This window comes from Carassius gibelio, chromosome B9 (genome assembly GCF_023724105.1).
Source record: "Carassius gibelio isolate Cgi1373 ecotype wild population from Czech Republic chromosome B9, carGib1.2-hapl.c, whole genome shotgun sequence".
Lineage (NCBI taxonomy): Eukaryota > Metazoa > Chordata > Actinopteri > Cypriniformes > Cyprinidae > Carassius > Carassius gibelio.
In genome coordinates this window covers 30,730,842-30,750,752 of record NC_068404.1, presented here as the reverse complement: position 1 = coordinate 30,750,752, position 19,911 = coordinate 30,730,842, and the positions used below count along the sequence as shown (strand labels likewise).

The window sequence follows — 19,911 nt, the reverse complement described above, 5'->3', positions numbered from 1 at the left end:
GCAGTAATTTCTCTGGCACGCTGAGTTAAAAGCACCCGCCAATAGCCTTTAAGGAGGTCTAACTTTGTCATAAAAGCTGCTGACCCTACACGGTCGACACAATCCTCCATACAAGGAAGAGGAAGACAGTCAGGCTTAGTGACATTGTTAACCTTCCTAAAGTCTGTGCAAAAACGGTCAGACCCATCAGACTTGATAGCAAGAAGACAGGGCGAACTGCATGAGCTAATGCTAGGTTCTGCAGTGCCATGTGACAACATATAGTTAACTTGGTTTTGGAGGCATTGACGTTTTTTGGGGTCGACATGATATGGATGCTGTTTAATTGGTGTGTTGTTACCAATGTCAATATCATGCTGCAATATATGTGTTTGGGATGGCACATCTAAAAACAATGAAACATGACCATTGGTTAATCTGTATATGTCTGTACGCTGTGAACAAGGGAGATGCAAAAAAAGAGAATCAAGATTAACAAGCATCTCAGAATTCTTTAAATGACCTTGAATTGTAGCTTAAGAAGGGCTCTCCATCTCACAAGCGATATCAGAAACATCTAGCAACTCACAGGCCTCAAGAACAGTTTCAGCACTGAATGGCAACACCGAAGGATCATTTACCTTCAAAGCACTAGACAGAGTCAAACAGACGGAGAACATTCAGCATTGGACAAGGCCCGGACTGTGTTAACATCACAAAAACTGGGCTTGTTCAACTGCTCACGATCATAATAACGTTTAATCATATTAATATGACATAGTCTCCTACGACGAGCATGGTCAGGAGTAGCTACGATATAATCCCGGTCACTGACTCTCTTTTCTATGACAAGGGCCACAGTAACGTGCCTGAAGGCTGGACCCAGTAATGGGTAAAAACACCAAAACTTTATCCCCAGGCTTAAACTGTCTGACCACTGCCTTTTTATCAAACCAGTCTTTCATCTTAGACCGAGCAGCAGACAAGTGTTGTTTAGGCAATTTACAAGCACGGTGTAACTTATAGCGAAAGGAGCTGACATAATCAAGCAGATTTTTTCGGTTGAGACTCCAACCAGTTCTCCCGTAGCAATCTTAAAGGACCACATAGGTTATGAGCAAACACTAAATCTGCTGGATTCCTGCAGAGCTTCCCGAGCCGCAAATAGCAGAACATGTACACAATCATCCCAAGCTTTTTCATTTTCAAGGCAATAGGCACGAAGCATAGGTTTAATCGTTTGATGAAACCTGTACTAGATGCCAATTATGTAATTTGGAGATGGAAACAGTTGAACATCTGTTTTCAGTGTAATTTGGTACAAACCTTCTGGAATGATGCGTTCTGTTGATACACCAAAAATGATCTGCAAGACTGATAAAGAAAGATAAATTAACTTACGTTCATGCACGCACATTTACAACTCTTTGAAATAGCGGCAGAGAAAACGAAACCGAAAGTAAACTGGAACCGCTCTGACAGACTCTGCACATGCACAACTACGTCACGCGCACATTGACAAGACTACCCTTACAAACAAAGAAGGAATTTAGTAGTTAATGTGAGTGGGAACTATTAATTATGTGTTTGTTCGAATGGGACACTTATCTGTGTTGCGTGCTGTGCTTTTGGGGAGTACATTGTGGACCTGTCCCAAATGAACACGTCATGTGTTCTCGCGGTCTTACGGACTTACAATAGCCGCCGCGTGCGCGTGTCCGTTAAGTCCAATTCAATAATTTTCTCATGGGAAAATATTATGTTTGGTTTGTCATTTAAGTTATAAATAATTTGTTGCTTTTTCTGAAATTTCACATTCATACATGTTCTAGCCATTTTTTCCTTGAACGAACGGAAGAGCCTTCAGCTTTATATTTATAAATATTGTCTAATTTAGATTGGAGCTCTGTAAGTTCTGTTAGATCAGTTTCCGATAAGCTTAATTGAATTTTGTTTTGAAATGTTATGATCTTTGATATGACCTTCTCTTCTTCATCCCTTCTCCGTTTTGCCAAAATGCTGCTAATACACATTGCTACTTCATATTTTAATGAATCCCAATTTAAGCTAAATAATTTTTCAGAAGAAGCTTTCACCCAGTAATATCAAATCAGAATGGAGATTAACTTAGTTCATCATACTTAAGTAGAGATTAATTAATTTTCCAATAGGAGGTTCTATAGATTCTATGTTTCTCCATTTAAACAGTCAGAATCGATTCTATACGGAATATCAAAAGTGTTTCACAGGTACTAAGTCGTGATTTTTGTGTAGTTGCTTGAAAGACAGTGGATTTTGTGAATCTGAGTAAAAAAGGTATTGTAAGGTAAAAGTGTAGCCTGATGGGAAGAGAGAAATATTAATTGTGATTTAATTTTTTTTATGGTGAACTTCCCAAAACTATTTTTCTATGGAGCTGAAGTAATTTAATTTCACTAAATATTAAATTCCTACGTGGGTCATGCAATGTTAATGTGAGTGGGAACTATTAACGATGTGTTTGTTCGAATGGGACTCTTATCTGTGTCGCGTGTTGTGCTTTCATTTGCGTGAGTGTCCCTGTCCCAATTGAACACTTCGGCTGCGTCCGACATCACATCCTCAATGAGTACTTAATTTCAATAAGTACTAACTTAACGAGTGCTAAAAGAAGTACATACTCTACAGCCAAATCTGGTTGGGTATGAATCTTTTACTGTCTATGGTATGAACGTCCACGATGTTTACGTTATCATGTGACCTATGACGTTATAACAAGCGAAAAAACTTCAACTATATGACTGACTGCATACAAGAGTTGTTGGTACACGTTGTTCTGGGGGGGAGTCCAAGATGGCATCCTGCTAACTTAACTTTCGCCGAGCTCTGCTGACAAATTTTAATAACGGCATAAATATCACTCCTTTAAGTTACTTTTATTTAAAATTACCCATACCTATATTTCTGCTTTCTCTAATGTTTGAAATATGAAGTCGACTGCTGACAAAAGGAAAGATATGTTTCGCGGCAATCTGACAAGATGGACTTTCACAACTATGTGTCTGTGGAAGAAACACTGCCTGAGGCCAGAACACCACTCTCTGATAGCCCAGCTAAACCTTTCTCCAAGAAGGGCAAAGCAGATGATGACATCTCTTCTGTTGTTTCGACGCTTTCCAACTTGATTACTACTCGCTCTGACGTCCTAGAGAAAATGGTGAGTGAAAATGCTTTTAAAATTGAAGGTTTTAAAAAAAACTGTGGACTTCGTATGTGCTAAAAGACATCAAAGGAAAAAGTCAGTCACGTTGAGAAAAGACTGAACACTGAAGAGAAGAAGATGGGATTCTGTGAACAACGTCTCATTGACTTGGAAAGACATTCCCGTCGCTGGAATCTACGTTTACACGGTGTTACTGAGAAGGAAAGAGAGGCTGTAAGAGCTGAATCCATCCGTATCTGTGAAGCCACTTTCCCTGAGGGAAGAAGCAGTCTAGCAGACAAAATCGATACAGTTAACCGCATTGGAAGGAGGATCCAGAATAGTTCACGTCCACGATCGATCATCATTCAATTTTCTTCACGAGTTACGAGAGACGGTGTGTGGAAGGCAGCTAGGATGTCGGAGTTTCTTCGTGCCAATCATCTTCACTTTACTGAGGATCTCATCGCTACTGATCAAGAAAGAAGATAAGGCTCTAAAGGAGGGAAAGAAAGCACATTTCTGTTAGTCAGCTATCGATGCACTTTTTTTCCCCCTTGAGGTTTCTACTACTGGTATTTTTGTTCTATTATCTCTTGTTCTGTTCTTTTAAATGTCTATTTCAGTTGTTTCCCTCAATGCCAGGGGGTTGCGTGACAATGTAAAGCGCAAGGCATTGTTTTTGTATGCTAAGTCCTTTAAAACTGACTTTTGTTTTTACCAGGAGTCTCACTCTGTTTCCAATGACATTTCTTTTTGGAAAAACCAATGGGGCAATGAAGTGTGGATGGCTCATGGCTCAGAACATTCTGCCAGTGTTATGATAATGAAAAACCATTTCGCCGGTTCAGTGTTACAGAGTTATATAGATCCTATGGGACACTTTCTTATTTAGGTTATTTGTATTAATAATATATTTGTTTTATTTAGTAAACATTTATGGGTATAATACCTCTAGAGAAAATGACTAGTTACTTGATGAGATGGGAGACACAATTTTATTATGGTTTAATACATTTCCTGATGCTGTAATTTGTATTGGTGGAGATTTTAATATCACTCCTGATAATAATCTTGATAGATTTCCTCCTAGGCAGTCTACTTCTCTTAATTTAAAATTGAAAATGTTCATGGAGAAGTTGGATTTAGTTGATATTTGGAGGGAGAAGTTTCCAAATACTAAATCTTATACATGGGGTAACAAGAGTCGCTCAAGACTTTCTCGTTTAGATTATTGGCTTGTACCATACTCTTTCAAAGATTATAATGTTTCGGTTAGTATTCTTCACCACACTATTCTTCTTTCTACTCCTCTGTCCACAGGACACTCAAATATAAATTCTAGAACCTCCTATTGGAAAATGAATTCATCTCTACTTAAGTATGATGAACTGAAAAAAAATAATTTCCTTTCTGATTCGATATTACTGGGCGAAAGCTTCTTCTGAAAAATTATTTAGCTTAAATTGGGATTTATTAAAATATGAAGTAGGAATGTGTATTAGCAGCATTTTGGCAAAATGGAGAAGGGATGAAGAGGAGAAGGTCATATTAAAGATCATAACATTTAAAAACAAAATTCAATTAAGCTTATCGGAAACTGATCTAACAGAACTTACAGAGCTCCAATCTAAATTAGACAATATTTATAAATATAAAGCTGAAGGCTCTTACGTTCGTTCAAGTAGAAAATGGCTAGAACAAGGTGAACAGAGCTCTGCTTATTTTTTTTAGAATGGAAAAACACAACGCTAGGAATCTTTCTAGTTCTCTACAAATCAATGGCATACTAACAGATAATTCCAAGGATATTGCCTATTTCTGTAGTAACTTCTGTTCAAAACTATATAAATATAATTACTGTAAGGCCTCCCTTTTATTCAATCATTAAAGGAGTGGAAATCAATATCTAAAGATGGGCAGCTTGCCTGTGATAAAACTATAAGTATCTCTGAAGTAGTTGAGGGGATTGAGGGCCTTAAAAATAACAAATCTCCTAGAACCGATGGCCTAACGGCTGAGTTTTATGAAAACTTTGCTGAAGAATTAGCTCCATTCTTGCTAAAGATGTTTTTGGAGAGGATTCAGTTAGAAACTTTGCCTTCTAGCTTAACTCAAGGGCTTTTAACTCTGATACCTAAACCTAAAAAAGATACAACATTGATAGATAATTGGCGACCTATCTGTCTTCTTAACAACGATTATAAAATATTAGCTTGGGTTCAGTTATTGATGAGACTCAATCAGGATTTATGCCAAAAAGAAATATAGCAAACAATATCCGACTTGTTCTAGATTTAGTAGACTATAGCGAATTAGTTGATGATGACAGTTTTATTCTTTTTGTAGATTTTTACAAAGCTTTTGACTCTCTTGAACACAAGTTTATTTTTCTAGCTCTCCAAAAGCTTGGATTCGGTGATCCATTCTGCAAGTTTATAAGAACTCTTTATAATAATGCAAACTGTTCCATCAACCTTAAATCAGGTACCTCATCTAGAGTTAAATTGTCAAGAGGAGTTCGTCAGGGTTGCCCTGTATCCCCTTATTTATTTCTTGTGGCTGCACAACTTCTTTCCTCCTTTCTTCTGAGTACTCATCTGCAAGGTATTACTATTGCCAACAAACATATACTTATTAGTCAGCTAGCTCACGACACTACCCTGTTCTTAAAAGACGAATTACAGATTCCGATTGCAATCCAACACATTAAGGTTTTCTCTAAAGCTTCTGGTTTAAACATAAATCTTAATAAATGTGAGTTGTTAGCCATTAAAACCTGTCCTTCTCTCTCTCTTTACGGTATTTCAGTTAAGTCACAGGTGACCTATCTGGGTATATCCATATGTAAGGATGATAAAGTCAGATCCAGACTGAACTTTGACCCAGTTATTGGGAAAGCTAAAAGGAAGTTCAATTCATGGTTACAGAGAGATTTATCTCTGAGAGGACGAACTCTTATTGCTAAAGCTGAGGGTATCTCAAGAATGACTTACCCTGCTCTCTCCTTATATGTGGATAAAGCTGCATGTGCAGATATTGATAGAATGCTATTTGATTTTCTGTGGAAGCATAAGAGGCATTATATTAAAAAGTCTGTGATTATAAATAATTATGAATGTGGTAGTCTAAACTTTTTAGATTTTACTTCTTTAAATAATACTTTCAAGATAAATTGGTTAAAGCAGTACTTAATTAATCCTTATTCATTCTGGAATACTCTTCCTAATCTTGTTTTCTCTAAGGTGGGTGGTCTCCCTTTTCTACTGCTTTGTAACTACGACATCACCAAATTGCCCCTTAAATTGTCTAATTTTCATAAAAAAGCGCTTTTGGCCTGGCACCTAATTTATAAACACATTTTTAGTCCTCACCGGTACTTTATTTGGAATAATTGTGATATTATCCATAAAAATAAGTCGTTGTTTTTCCCAAACTGGGTTAAGAATAATTTTATTTTGGTTTCTCAATTAATCAATACTAATGGATACCTGTTTTCATATTCAGAGTTTTTGAACAAGTACAATATACCTGTAACTCCACGAGAGTTTGCTATTGTAATGGATGCCATCCCTTATGGAGCAATAACTCTTCTCAGAGATTCAGCTAGATCCCAGATTTCATTATCAGTTGCTCATCCTTTTGATACAACGATTGATAATATTTGTTTTTTATATAACTCTTGTAGTCGGAAAATTAGACAGCTATTTCAAAATGAGATTGTCTCTCTCCCATACATTGTGTCGTACTGGAATGGCCAATTTGTCGATATTCCATGGAAGAAAGTGTGGACTTTGTCATCTAAATTCTTAATAACCAATAAGGTTAAGGATATGTCTTACAAATTACTTCATCTTTTCTATCCTGTGAAGCTTTACTTAAAAAGATGTTTCCTGATATTGACACTTTATGTTCTTTTTGTGGTGCTGAACACGAATCCATTTCTCATTTCTTCTGGGAATGCACATATACAAATCTGTTCTGGAAGAATTTGTGTATCTTTGTTAACACATTTTCATCACAGAGTTTTTCTTTGTTATATAAAGATGTTTTATTTGGTCAGCACAACTTTGATAAAAAGGACCAATAAGGACCAATAAGGGATAAGGCTCAGGTTAATACAGACATGGCGACTGACAAATGCAAAAGTGTCGACGAGATGGACACAGAAGAAGAATTTGTGACATCTTTTCCATGTACTCTGAGTAAAAGTCCACCGGGGAAAAAGGGGAAATTAAAGATGAACATTGATGAGAAAATTGATTCACTCATTAATGCTGTCGCTGAACTCGCATCGAAATGTGACGGTACACTTCAGAGAGTCGAGTCCATGGAGAGGGTCTTGGAAAATACAGCTTCTTCTATTACCTCTCTTTCTCCCACCGTAAGTGAACTGTTACGTGAGAGCAGATCCCATAAAGACAAGATTCTGAAACTCGAAAATAATGTTGCTGCGCTACAGCAAGAAAATAAGCAAAATGAAGGAGGCATGTATGGGGATGCAGAACTACAAAAGAAGATGGGATCTCAGGATTTACTGGGTAAAGGAAAGTAATCCAGACAAGGAGAGTAACACACGAGATATTGTTATCAAGATCCTCTCCAAAGTATCTCCAAAGCACAAATTGCGCACAAACTTCCAGATGTGGTGGATTCAGTTCATAGACTGGGACAGAGAAGAGGTGATGGTCACCCCAGAGTGATAATTATTCAGTTCGCCATGCGTCTTCATCGAGATACAGTGTGGAGAGATGCCAAAGACAACCACTATCTGAAGGAAAACGGGCTACACATCAAAGAAGATCTGTCTTCGGAGGAACGAGCCGCAAGAAAAAAAGCATTGCCACTGGTGAAACGTGTGAGAGAAGAGGATTTGCCTACATTGAAGGCGTGCGCATCAGTGTTCCTGACATCACCTGAGCGGATGGTGCCGTCAGCAGTTATGGATACATATCGGGGTCAACGCAAGTGTTGTGACTGACGCAATGTTTCATGCTTTCTCAGTTTTCACTTTCTCCAAAGGTACTTGTTCTATACTGGTTAATTAGTTAGTTTGTTGTGACGGCTGATTACAAGTTTAAGTTCAATTTAATTTAATTTAATGTTAGAGGCATTCGTGATGCTGTTAAAATAAAAGCTATATTTCTTTTTGGAAGACATACAGAAGCTCAAATACATTTTTTTCAAGAGACTCATTCTTGTGACTCTGATTCGAATTTTTGGAAAACCCGATGGGGAGGTCATGCAATTTTTTATCATGGATCCAATCACTCAGCAGGTTTTCTTTAACAAATTCAAAGGCAATGTTTTGGAGTCTCTTCGTTCAGACAATGGAAGATGGATTATACTGACTGTTAAACTGGACAATTCCACTGTAATAATTTGCAATGTCTATGGATTTAATGTTCGAGTACACAATTTAGAAATGTTAAAGAAGATTTGTGAAACAATAACAGGTTTAAAGAAGAAGTATAAGGATGGATATGTAATTATTGGTGGTGATTTCAATGATGCTCCAGATGCTTTCCACCCAAACATAGTTCACAAATTTCAGATTTATTTGATTTTATAACGGACACATTACAACTTTCTGATGTGTGGAGATATTTGAATCCCAATTGTTGTGACTACACTTGGAATAATAGCACTTTTCTTTAAAATCTATAATAGATTACGAGTTGATTTCTCATGACTTAATCAACTATGTTTCAGAAACAAAAATTACTTGTGCCCCTCTATCAGATCACAAATTGATATCAATCTTTTTTGATGGGTGTAAGAGTAGTATGATTCGTGGATACTGGACATTTAACAACTGTCTACTTTCTGACAATTATTTTAAGTTAAATTGATAGCAAATATTTTTGAAAATAATAATTTACATTTTATTCAAAGGTGGGAGTTATTATTATAAATTTAAAGTCAGGGTAATTGCTATGAGAAGAGGTAAAGAATTAAAGAAAAATAAAATTAGGAAGATTACAGAGATAACTGAGCAACTTAATACTTTAATCAAACAAAATACTCTATCTGAAGATGACAAGTCTTAATTATATCTTCTTAATTTAGAAATATATAATCTTTATATAGAACTAGCTAAAGGTGCTTATGTGAGATCAAGAGCCACATGGTTTGAGGAGGGGGAAAGGAATACTAGTTATTTCTTTTCTCTTGAAAAAATAAATTATACAAGAAACTCTATTTCATCTTTGAATATAAATGAAAGAATCTCTAATAATCCTTCAGATATAGCATATTTTGTGTATTCCTTTTATGAAAAACTTTATACTTCCCATTCTGACAATGGAAAAACAAGCACTTTTTTACAAACAGTTAAACCTTTTGTTCCAACAGTTTCTAATGATTATAGTGAATATTGTGAAGATGATATTTCCAAAGCTGAAATCTCTAAAACTCTTTTTTCAAATCCCCTGGATCAGATGGGTTAACTGTTGAATTTTATTGTGCCTTTTGGGATCTGATAGAAAACCATGTTTAGAACAGAAAGAAATGAGCACAACAATGAAACAAGGTATTATCAGTTTAATTCCAAAACCAGACAAAGACCCCTTGATCATTGACAACTGGAGACCAATAACATTATTAAACATTGATTATAACATTTTAGCCTTAGTTTATGCTATTAGATTAAAGAGTGGTTTAAATAAGATAATAGGAGAATCCCAAACTGGTTTTATGCCGAAACACCATATTAGTTCAAATATTAGGCTTATATTGGACCTGTTAGATTATAACCAATTTGTTAATTCAGATGCACTCATTTTATTTCTTGACTTTTATAAGGCGTTTGACACAACTGATCACCAATTTTTATTACAGAGTTTACATGCATTTGGTTTTGGAAATAAATTCATTCAGACTGTTTAGGCATTAATAGTTCTGTTATATTACAGAACAATACTTCTAGAAGATTCTCCATCAACAGAGGAGTGAGGCAGGGTTGCCCAATTTCCCCATTTTTATTTTTAATTGTTGTGAAACTATTAGCCATTAGTATAGTTAAAAATCCAAATTTACATGGTATAACATTATTTAATAGAGAAATAAAAATATCACAATTTGCTGATGATACAACTTTATTTCTAAAAGATAAGACTCAAATTAAGAATGCAATCAAAGTAGTTTTTCTGATGCCTCATGTCTCCAGTTGAATATTACAAAGTGTTAAATTCTTCCAGTACATGATTCTTCTGAACATTCAATGTTTAACATTCCAGTGAAAGAATACGTTAAATATTTAGGAATTTATATATATAAAAAATTTGACAGTTAGACAGCATCTTAATTTTAATAACAAGATTAAGAAAACAAAAATGATTTTTGACATTTGGTTAAGAAGGGATTTATCTATTTTAGGCAGAATCTTATTAACAAAAGTAGAAGGTTTATCCAGATTCATTTTTCCTGGGCTGTCTTTATTTGTTCAAGATTCTACTGGTAAAGAAATTAATAGGTTATTAGTTAAATTTGCTGGAAAAATAAGCACCACCATCTTAAAACAAACATATTAGTTAGAAAGAAATCTGAAGGAGGTTTTGAAATGCTGGATTATGTAGATATGAACAATACTTTTAAGATTAATTGGATCGAAAGGTGTGTTATTGATACTGATTCAATTTGGTCTTTTATTCCACATAATATTTTTAAGAAGGTCGGCAGTCTTAAATTTCTGTTAACTTGCAATTTTGTACCATCTAAAATACCTATAAAACTGTCTAAATTCCATGAGCAAGCACTCTTGGCCTGGAAATTGTGCTTTGTGCATACTTTTTCTCCTCACAGAATGAAAATATGGAACAACGAATTGATTACAGTTAAAGGCAAGAGTTTATTTTTTGAGAAATGGTTGGATCACGGGTTAATGTATTTAAGTGATTTATTTGATTCATCTTTAAAAATTCGCTATTATGATTCTTTTTTGTCCAAATTCAACTTTCCTATAACATTTAAATAATTTTCTGTAGTAACCAAAGCTATTCTCTCTGGGCTTATTAATTTAATGTGCAGCCACCTGACTTATTATAAAGTTGAAAATAAAGATTACAATCTCCTTATAAATGGTAAATATATTTTTGATAAAAAATGTACTAACAAAGATATAAGACAAGTATTTAATGAACAAAAGAGAGTTAATCAAAGATGGAAATTTTACTGGAACTCCATTTTAAGAGATGTTAATTGGAGGAAAGCATGGCTGCTCCCTTACAAATTTTGTATTTCTAACAAAGTAAGAGAAATTCACCTGAAGATCTTACACAAAATATATCCAACTAATATGTGGCTTTCTAATTTTATGGATATTGGGAAAGAATGTTCCTTTTGTAACAACTGTGAGGAATCTTTATATCATCTGTTTGTTGATTTCCAGAGTGTAAAGCCATTTTGGAAAGATTGTTTTTTGTTTTTTTTTTTTTACTTTTTCATTTAAAACTAATCTAATGATAACACTTAATGTGAAAAATTATTTGCTACTTTAAGAATGATGATAAAAATATTAATAATTTTGTTAATTTTGTCATCCTGAATGGCAAATTTTTCATTCATAAATGTAGATTGTCAAAATCTCCTCCTTTACACAAGGTTTTCTCTAACGAACTCACTCTGTTAATGAAGTCTCTTAAAATTGTAAAAAATTCAAAAGCTATGTCTATTGTAAGATATTATGAATCTGTATTTAGCGTCTTGTGAATGTCTCCTTTTTATTTTTTTTTACAATTTTTTTATATCATCTTTGGAGTTTCTGTTTTTGATGCCTGTTTTTTTTCTGTAATTTTTTTATAGATATTTTCAATAAAAAAAATATGACTGAATGCGACAGGTTTAATATTTACTATCTAAATATTTTGATGTTGATGCAATTTGCTCCTTTTGTGGTCTTGTTGAATTCACAGATGCCATTTTATTGTTATTGAAGTTTAACCAATACATTTTGTGTTGTTTTATATTTTAACTCTATTGAAATGACCCACAGTTCAATCCTTAAATATTAAACTCCTCACAGCATCAGTAACTTCACAACCCTACCTAGTACGGTTTTCCTCAGTGTTTGCAGTATTTTTAATATCTTTGGAGAAGACTGATTTTACACTTGAAAAAATGTAAGTATTACTACTTTAATTACCTCAGAAAGCATTTCTAGCCCACCCCAACACTTATCAACAATAATAATGATAAATGGTGACCATTATATATATTTTTTGTAAAACAAACAAATTGTAATTAGTTTTTTTCATATGCCACAGCTAAGCATGACTTCACATTAGACAAATTCAGCCAAGATGAATACTTCTCAATATTAAGTCAAGTAATGAATGAATGTATGTGTTAATGAAAAAATGGCTACATTTTATTTACTGACAACAACAGGAGACATGAATAAACAAGTAAAATAATAAAAGTAACCATCACAATAAATAAATACAGGTCAACAACCGATGAAACAAATCTTTATTCAAACATTGTTCTATTTTTGGAAGTGTACAGACGGTGAACCCACATCAGGTCCATCACTGCTGCAGTCAGACTGAATCTGATCATGATGAGAGAGAGACATCGAGTCCTGTCTGAGAGCACAGAGAGGATGAGGAAGACTATGATAAAGACCCTGAACATGAGCTGTGTCTGCTCCAAACATCTGTGTCTGCTCTCCATGAGCACCACGACCTGGAAAACATTTACACAGAGTAAAACACTTTATATCTCATGTTGTCAGCGCTCTATTTACTGCTACATTTAATTAAATTTCATATTTTTACAGTTGCATGTTAGCTTGATAGAGCTTCATTTCTTCTGTGGTGTAGTGAAGTGGACTGGTGAGCAGAAGGTTTCCGGATCAATCTCCAGCGGTGTGTCTTTACTCCCGGTGACTCCAGAGGGATCGAGGTCCTGTAATAAGAGCACTGTAACTCACTTCAGATAAAAGTGTCTGAAAAACAAATACATGTAAATGTGAACTTTGTGAATGCTTTGTGTCTTGGGCACAAACGCTCAATTAAGCTGCTTATTTTTTCAAGGAGCTACTATAATATTAATGCATACATACATTTAATACAGTTTCTGTTTGGGGTTTTAAAGGGTCAGTTCATCTAAACATATAAATTCAGTCATTAATGACTTGCCTCCGTTCTGTTCAATTCGTTGTCCAAACACAAAAAGTTTCTCCTTCTGGTTTGTGTTCATACAGTATCAGTCGATGGAGCCTGACTTCCAGATTCTTCAGGACATTATTTGATGATGCTTAAGAAACTTTTATTGACTGATGTTGTATTAACAGAAACCTGACCAGTCTCACTTCCTCAGTGTCTTCTGGTCTTTCTCTAGATGCTCTCTCTGTCTCTGGAGTAGTGATGGCCGATTGGTGAACGAATCGTTCAATTTAACCGGTTCTTCTTAGTGAACCGGTTGAACCAGTTCACCAAATCGAACTGAATCGTTTGAAACGGTTCACGTCTCCAATAAGCATTAATCCACAAATTACTTAAACTGTTAACTTTTTTAACGTGACTGACACTCCCTCTGAGTCGGAATAAACCAATATCCCAGAGTAATTAATTTACTCAAACAGTTCACTGACTGAACTGCTGTGAAGACCGAACTGAAGATGAACACCGAGCCGAGCCAGATAATGAACGAACACGCCCACTGCTGGAGCGGTTCTCGTTCTCGAGTCAAGAACCGGTTGCTTCGGTTTTCGGATCACCAGTACACTCAACCAAGAATCGTTTCTGTCGGACGCGTCCAAATTGAGAACCGATGAACTGATGATACTGCGCATGCGTGTAATTTTTTAAGTATTTTGTTAAACATCCGAAAGTGTGATAAAATAACTATATATATATATATATATATATATTGTATATAATGTATAGGCCAAATGGGTTTTCAGGGAAGTTGGACAATAATTAAGACTCTAAAGACTCTATGTTTAATAGGAATAAGGGATGCTTTATGAAATATCTGTACTGTATTTATAGTTAATGATGAAAGATTCACAAACTGAGTTTGTAGTAAACAGAACATGAACACGAGTAGAGCAGCTGATGATACTGAACTGCAGCACGTGCCGGTTAGAGCGATTCTCGTTCTCGAGTCAAGAACCGGTTGCATCGGTTTTCGGATCATCAGTAGAACCAAGGAGCTGATGATACTGCGCACGCGCGATTCAGCGTGAAGCCAACTGACTCACAGCATGTCTGAACCGAAGGGATTCTTTTGGTGATTGATTCTGATTCTGTGCTAATGTTATGAGCGCGGGTATTTCGAGGGCTTGGATGAAGGGCAATCTGGCGAAACGTAAATTCATTTAATAACAAATACATCGCAATGAATTATGTTTAGTAAGTGGATCATGGTTTCTGCGCTGATGACACCTAATTTATTTACTTTATATCTTGAAGACTTAAATCCTCATATGCACATTATTGCTGTTACTGTATTTGGGTGTTGTTGCAAAACTCAAATGCAAACTATTCATGATTATGAGTTTTTTAACTGACTAAAGTTATGATTACTGACTTTATATATTTGAATGTTTGATAGACGTGACGCCATTACGTCATCGCCAATGACGTCGAGCGTAAAAGAACCGCTGAACCGGTTTTTTCAACCGGTTTATTGAATCGAACTGTCCGAAAGAACCGCTTCGCGGAAAAGAATCGAACTTCCCATCACTACTCTGGAGTCACTGAAGATGAAGAGACCACAGCAGCATCCGGCTCAGATGAAGCAGTAAGAGCTGGAGAGATGGAGCGCTTCACCCATGACACTTCATCTTCTTCATCCTCAGAGCACACAGCCGTCTGCAGACATTTCAGATCCTGCAAAGATGCACAAACACAAAACAAAATCAGGCATTTTAACAGCACAGTGTCATTTCAATTCTGTATTAGAAGTAACAGAATGATTTTACTTTATATTGGTTTCAGGTTTCTTTCCTCAGATGCTGCTGTCACCTGCTCAACCACAAAAGATCTGCATCAAATGAACAGCAATCAAGAATCAGAAAAGTGCTCTAATAACTCTGTTTGAAATAATTAAAATAAACTACAACTTAAGATCTAAAACATGTTTTACGTATGACTGTAGTGTACAGTATTTCTTCATCAGTCTCTCTTCATCAGATAAACACACGTGTGTCTCATCTGTCCCTGTAACATTCAGACAAGAGTCAGTCTCTGTCATTTATCTGTGATATACTGTATTCACATGTTGAGATAGATGCTGATGTGTTCACTCACTTTTTATCCAACACAAATGTTCCTCAATTTATCAACATTACTAATGGTCAAATGAAATAGATAACTTATGTTTACTTAGTTTATGTAGATTTATTTATTTAAATTCATCTGAAGCAGTGTAGACAGTGAATTCTGCACACACACATCTCTCACTCAGATGTCTGCTCATGTTGTGATTTGTTCTTCTGCAATGCTCTTAGAACATTTTCCTGTCTCATATTAAATAGATATTTAATCTTCTTTAAAGTGTCTATGGTTTATGTAAATCCACTTTGGAGACGTGCATGTTCTTACTGGAGCTCTGCTGATCGCTTTACATAATAAAACAGTTTTTTTATTTTTTACAAATATACTGTAATGTTATTGGCTAGCGTCTTAACACCTTAACAAATCAACAGTTCACTCTACAGTAGCTCAACAAATACGATTTTAACACATGGGAACCGTGTTTAGTTTTATCACTGCAGAATCTGGGCTGGAGCTGTAGAACATCCGGGGATTTCTCGCCTACTGTTTTATGAATACTGAGGTTTCGAACGTACTTCTTTCTTCACATACTTTTTTACTTACTATATAGTAGGTGAGTAGGCATATCAGAACGCAAATACGCAAAACATTAAAACATACTAATTTGTCGCATACTGCTTTTTCCATACTATATAGTAGGGAAGTATGCGATGCGTTATTTCACACACTCCAGTGCAGCAGGTGGCGCTAAACACATTTAACGATAGACTGACAGCAGACAAATGAACGCAGACAAATGGGCGGGGTTTGTATGTTGTTGACACCTGAGCCCAGCTAACACAAGGCTTGTTCGACTTCATGCAGTTTTGCGCAAACCGATCGTCGGCTGACTTGAAGCAGTGCATGCCGGTTAGAAATTTTGTCCGACTTGATACAGCGCTGACGCCACGTGACTGTGACGTGTGCCATCAAAGTACCACGAGAGCGATTCGAGAGTAGCCGGAGAACTCAGCCAGCGCAGCTTCTGAAGAGCGGCTGCACAGGTTCTGATGACGACACAACTGATCCACGATTGGCTGGATTCACTGATGACACAGATGACGTGCGTTTCAAGTTTATTGCGAGTCGGCTTCAGTTTCAGAAATTCTCATATGGACTTTTAAAACAGTTCAATACGTTTTTATGTCGTCTTCATCTTATAAATCATATTTATTAAATATTGTTTTACTGTATTTACTTTATTGTTAATATAAAGTTTGTGTATGTTTATTTTGCATGACTTTCTTTTTCATACAGACCTTTTACAGTATTCAGCAGCATAACCTATTCAATTGAGCATTTTTAAGAACTAAAATGTTAATCTTAAAAGCATACAATCTAATGTGGTCATAAATGTATGCTCCTATACAAATGATACATAATACATTATGTTCCTCCATTTGTTTGGTTTCTTCATATTCTTTAGTTTATTTTGCTGTGTTTATACTTCACCTGCATGTGGTTAGCAAACTGCTAACAACTTGCTGTAACTTCAACTTAACAACATTCAAGACCCTTCCAAAACACCACTTATACACACATTAAACGCGATCAAGTAAGCAATCGCCACGTGATCTGCCATGACTGACGTAATTGCAGCAAACTACGGGAGCCACAACGTGTCCGGCTTCATATCTCCGTTTTCAGCTCCTCCCCACCTGCACGCGGCTACTCTCGCCGATCGGTTGCATCCAGCCGCAGCCGATGTCGAACACACCTACAGTTACGTTGTGACGACGTAACTGGACCAGACCATATTCGTTGCAGCGACATCCCAAATAACGTTCCAGCGACGTAACTTTGTGATTCCCATATCCGTCGTGGCGACGTTATAGTGGAACGTCGCTGGAACGTGATGAGTACGTCCCAACGACCAAACTGTCACGTTATGAGGACGTTCCTATAAAATACCATATTGGTCTCAGCGACGTACCATATAACGTTCCAGTGACGTAACTTTGTGATTCCCATATCCGTCGTGGCTACGTTATAGTGGAACGTCGCTGGAACGTGATGAGTACGTCCTGACGACCAAACTGGCACGTTATGAGGACGTGACATTACAGGATCATATTGGTAATTCATATTTTCACCTCACCATTACCTTGAAATACATAAAGAACTAATCAACTCAATCCATCTCTGGTGCAAAAATAAACCTTATGTAATCTAATTATAGGGCATTCATAGTTAATACATTATTTACATACACGCAATGCAAACAAATACAAAAACATTACATTCTAATATAAAATAGACAAAAACACACTGCATTCATTCACAAATCAATATTTATTCAGCACTACTTTGTACAAATACGAAGCCAAAACATTTTGAACATCGCACCTGTTCTTTAAACATGCAAAATGTTACTAAGTTATGAGCACAGAAAACTAAACACATCAATTCATAGATTACACAATATAAACAATAGAACATTTTTGTCTTAAAGATGGGGAGATGGTTAATGACGTTATTAGTGAAAATTAAAAATAATTATCAGTAAACTTATTGATACAACATAATTTAGTGCAACAAAAAATACATGATAAATCGATATGAAACAATTCAGCAGATACTGCACAGAGATACTGCACAAAGTAAAACTGTGAGCGTCGTATATGAGGCTCCTGGTATAAATGTCTGGTGGTGATGTGCTTTAATTACATGACATGCAGGAAAAAATTTAGGCTAATTCATGCGCACGATTTTCTATTTCATTCCCTCGATTTGCTAAAACGTGTACAATATTTATACATCAAGATAACGAATTAGTAAATTGTGCATACGATTTAGCAAATCAATGAAATGTAAAAGTAATCGTGCACGTTTTAGTACATAGAGGGAACGAATTAGTAAATCATGGACATGATTTCTTTCTTTTTCTTGCATGTCATGATCAGGGCTCTGTGCTCACTATCAGAGGATAAAACTAAACAATATAACAATTACCAAAGAACCATAATTTTTGAGCTTCTCAGAAGAAAAACATTCATAAAGCGTAAAGATATGAAAAATGAACAATATAGAGATTTCTAGCATCTCTCCTGTATTATTTGTCCCACCCGAAAAAACAAATTCTTTTAAGAAAATGAGCATATCGACTTTCTCAGAAGAATCTGTGATCTGTGATTACTGACTGTGGAGAAGACTCTTTCAGACAGAGTTAGGTGCAGGACAGCTGATAGAGAAGAGGAAGAGGGTGTTTCTTACCCCAGCAGCAGAAGACAGGCTCTTCTGAGGGAAGGACAGGAGGCTTGATGCAGTGTTGTGCTGTAGAACAAGGCTTCTTCTCAGCACCTGATCTTCTTCAGAAAAGAGTTCCTCTAGTGTAGAGTCAGACACTCAGACTTCTTGCAAACTGGAATCTTTTAATAACATTTAGCATATTATTGTAGCCATGTTCATTGTTTTTATTATAACACATGGCAAGCTTATGAGAAAATTGTTAAACGTGTTCTTCCTCCTCTTCTTCATCCTGGACCTGCACTGTCAACATCCTCTGAGCTGAAAGGGAGGATCATCTTGTTAATGTTGCTCATGTATGTTCACAACCAGTCAAAAATCTGGAATATTTTCTTTATGGTTTTCAAGAGAAGTCTCTTCTACTCACCAAGGCTAGATTAATTTGATAAAAAATTTTTTTTTAAAGTAATTGTAAAATAAATAAATAATAGAAAACAGAAAGAAAGAAATAACAGTTTTCATACTCTTTTTTTGAATATACTTAAAGATATTTATTGAAATAATTATGAGGCAAAGCTGAATTTTTCAGTATCTTTACTCCAGTCTGCAGTGTCACATGATCTTTTTCATATACTGATTTGCTGATCGGGAAACATTGCTGATTATCACAAATCAGTGCATTTACATGCACCCAATCGCATTATTGCCGCTAAGATCAAAGTGTACATCTGCTCATGACATACATGATGTAAATCACATCTGCAGTTAGCTTACTACGGTCCTTAGTTCCACTGAACTCTATTGGTAACGAAGGAACTTTTTGAACAGTTGGTTTTAGGGAAGCGCACCCCATATTAGAAATGATGGGGAAGAAAACTTAGCATTTCTGGAAAGTTGAATTTTTTCTTCATTATTATTTTATAAAACACAAAGTTCAAAACATTGAAAAAAAGGTAATCTTTTGTAAAATTACAAAAGTCTTCTCTACCACTGGTTTTCAATTTTATGCATTCTTGCTATTAGCCAACCACCCCCAAATAAAATAAATAAATAAAATAAATAATAAATAAATATAACTGTAGTGTAGACAAAATGTTTGGGCAGCACAACTGTTTCCAACACTGATAATAATCAGAAAAATGTATTGAGCAGTAAATCATCATATTAGAATGATTTCTGAAGATCATGTGACACTGAAGACTGGAGTAATTAATGCTGAAAATATAGCTGTGCATTATAGAAATAAATTAAACTTTTAAAATATATTTAAAACTTTTGACCAGTTGTGTACATTGCCACATT

General features: G+C 35.6%; 1 protein-coding gene and 1 long non-coding RNA gene across 2 annotated transcripts in view; one reads left to right on the top strand and one right to left on the bottom strand.

Moving 5' to 3' along the window:
* LOC127964884 (NACHT, LRR and PYD domains-containing protein 12-like) overlaps positions 1-19,911 on the top strand; it is a 1,383,583-nt gene that overhangs the window by 1,283,529 nt on the left and 80,143 nt on the right. The gene's annotated exons all lie outside the window — the stretch shown is intronic.
* The window catches only part of LOC127964951 (uncharacterized), a 153,693-nt gene that overhangs the window by 129,457 nt on the left and 4,325 nt on the right, over positions 1-19,911 (bottom strand). The window contains exon 6 of the long non-coding RNA XR_008155172.1: positions 18,637-18,930. This is a non-coding gene — a long non-coding RNA (uncharacterized LOC127964951). The remainder of the gene's footprint in view (positions 1-18,636; positions 18,931-19,911) is intronic.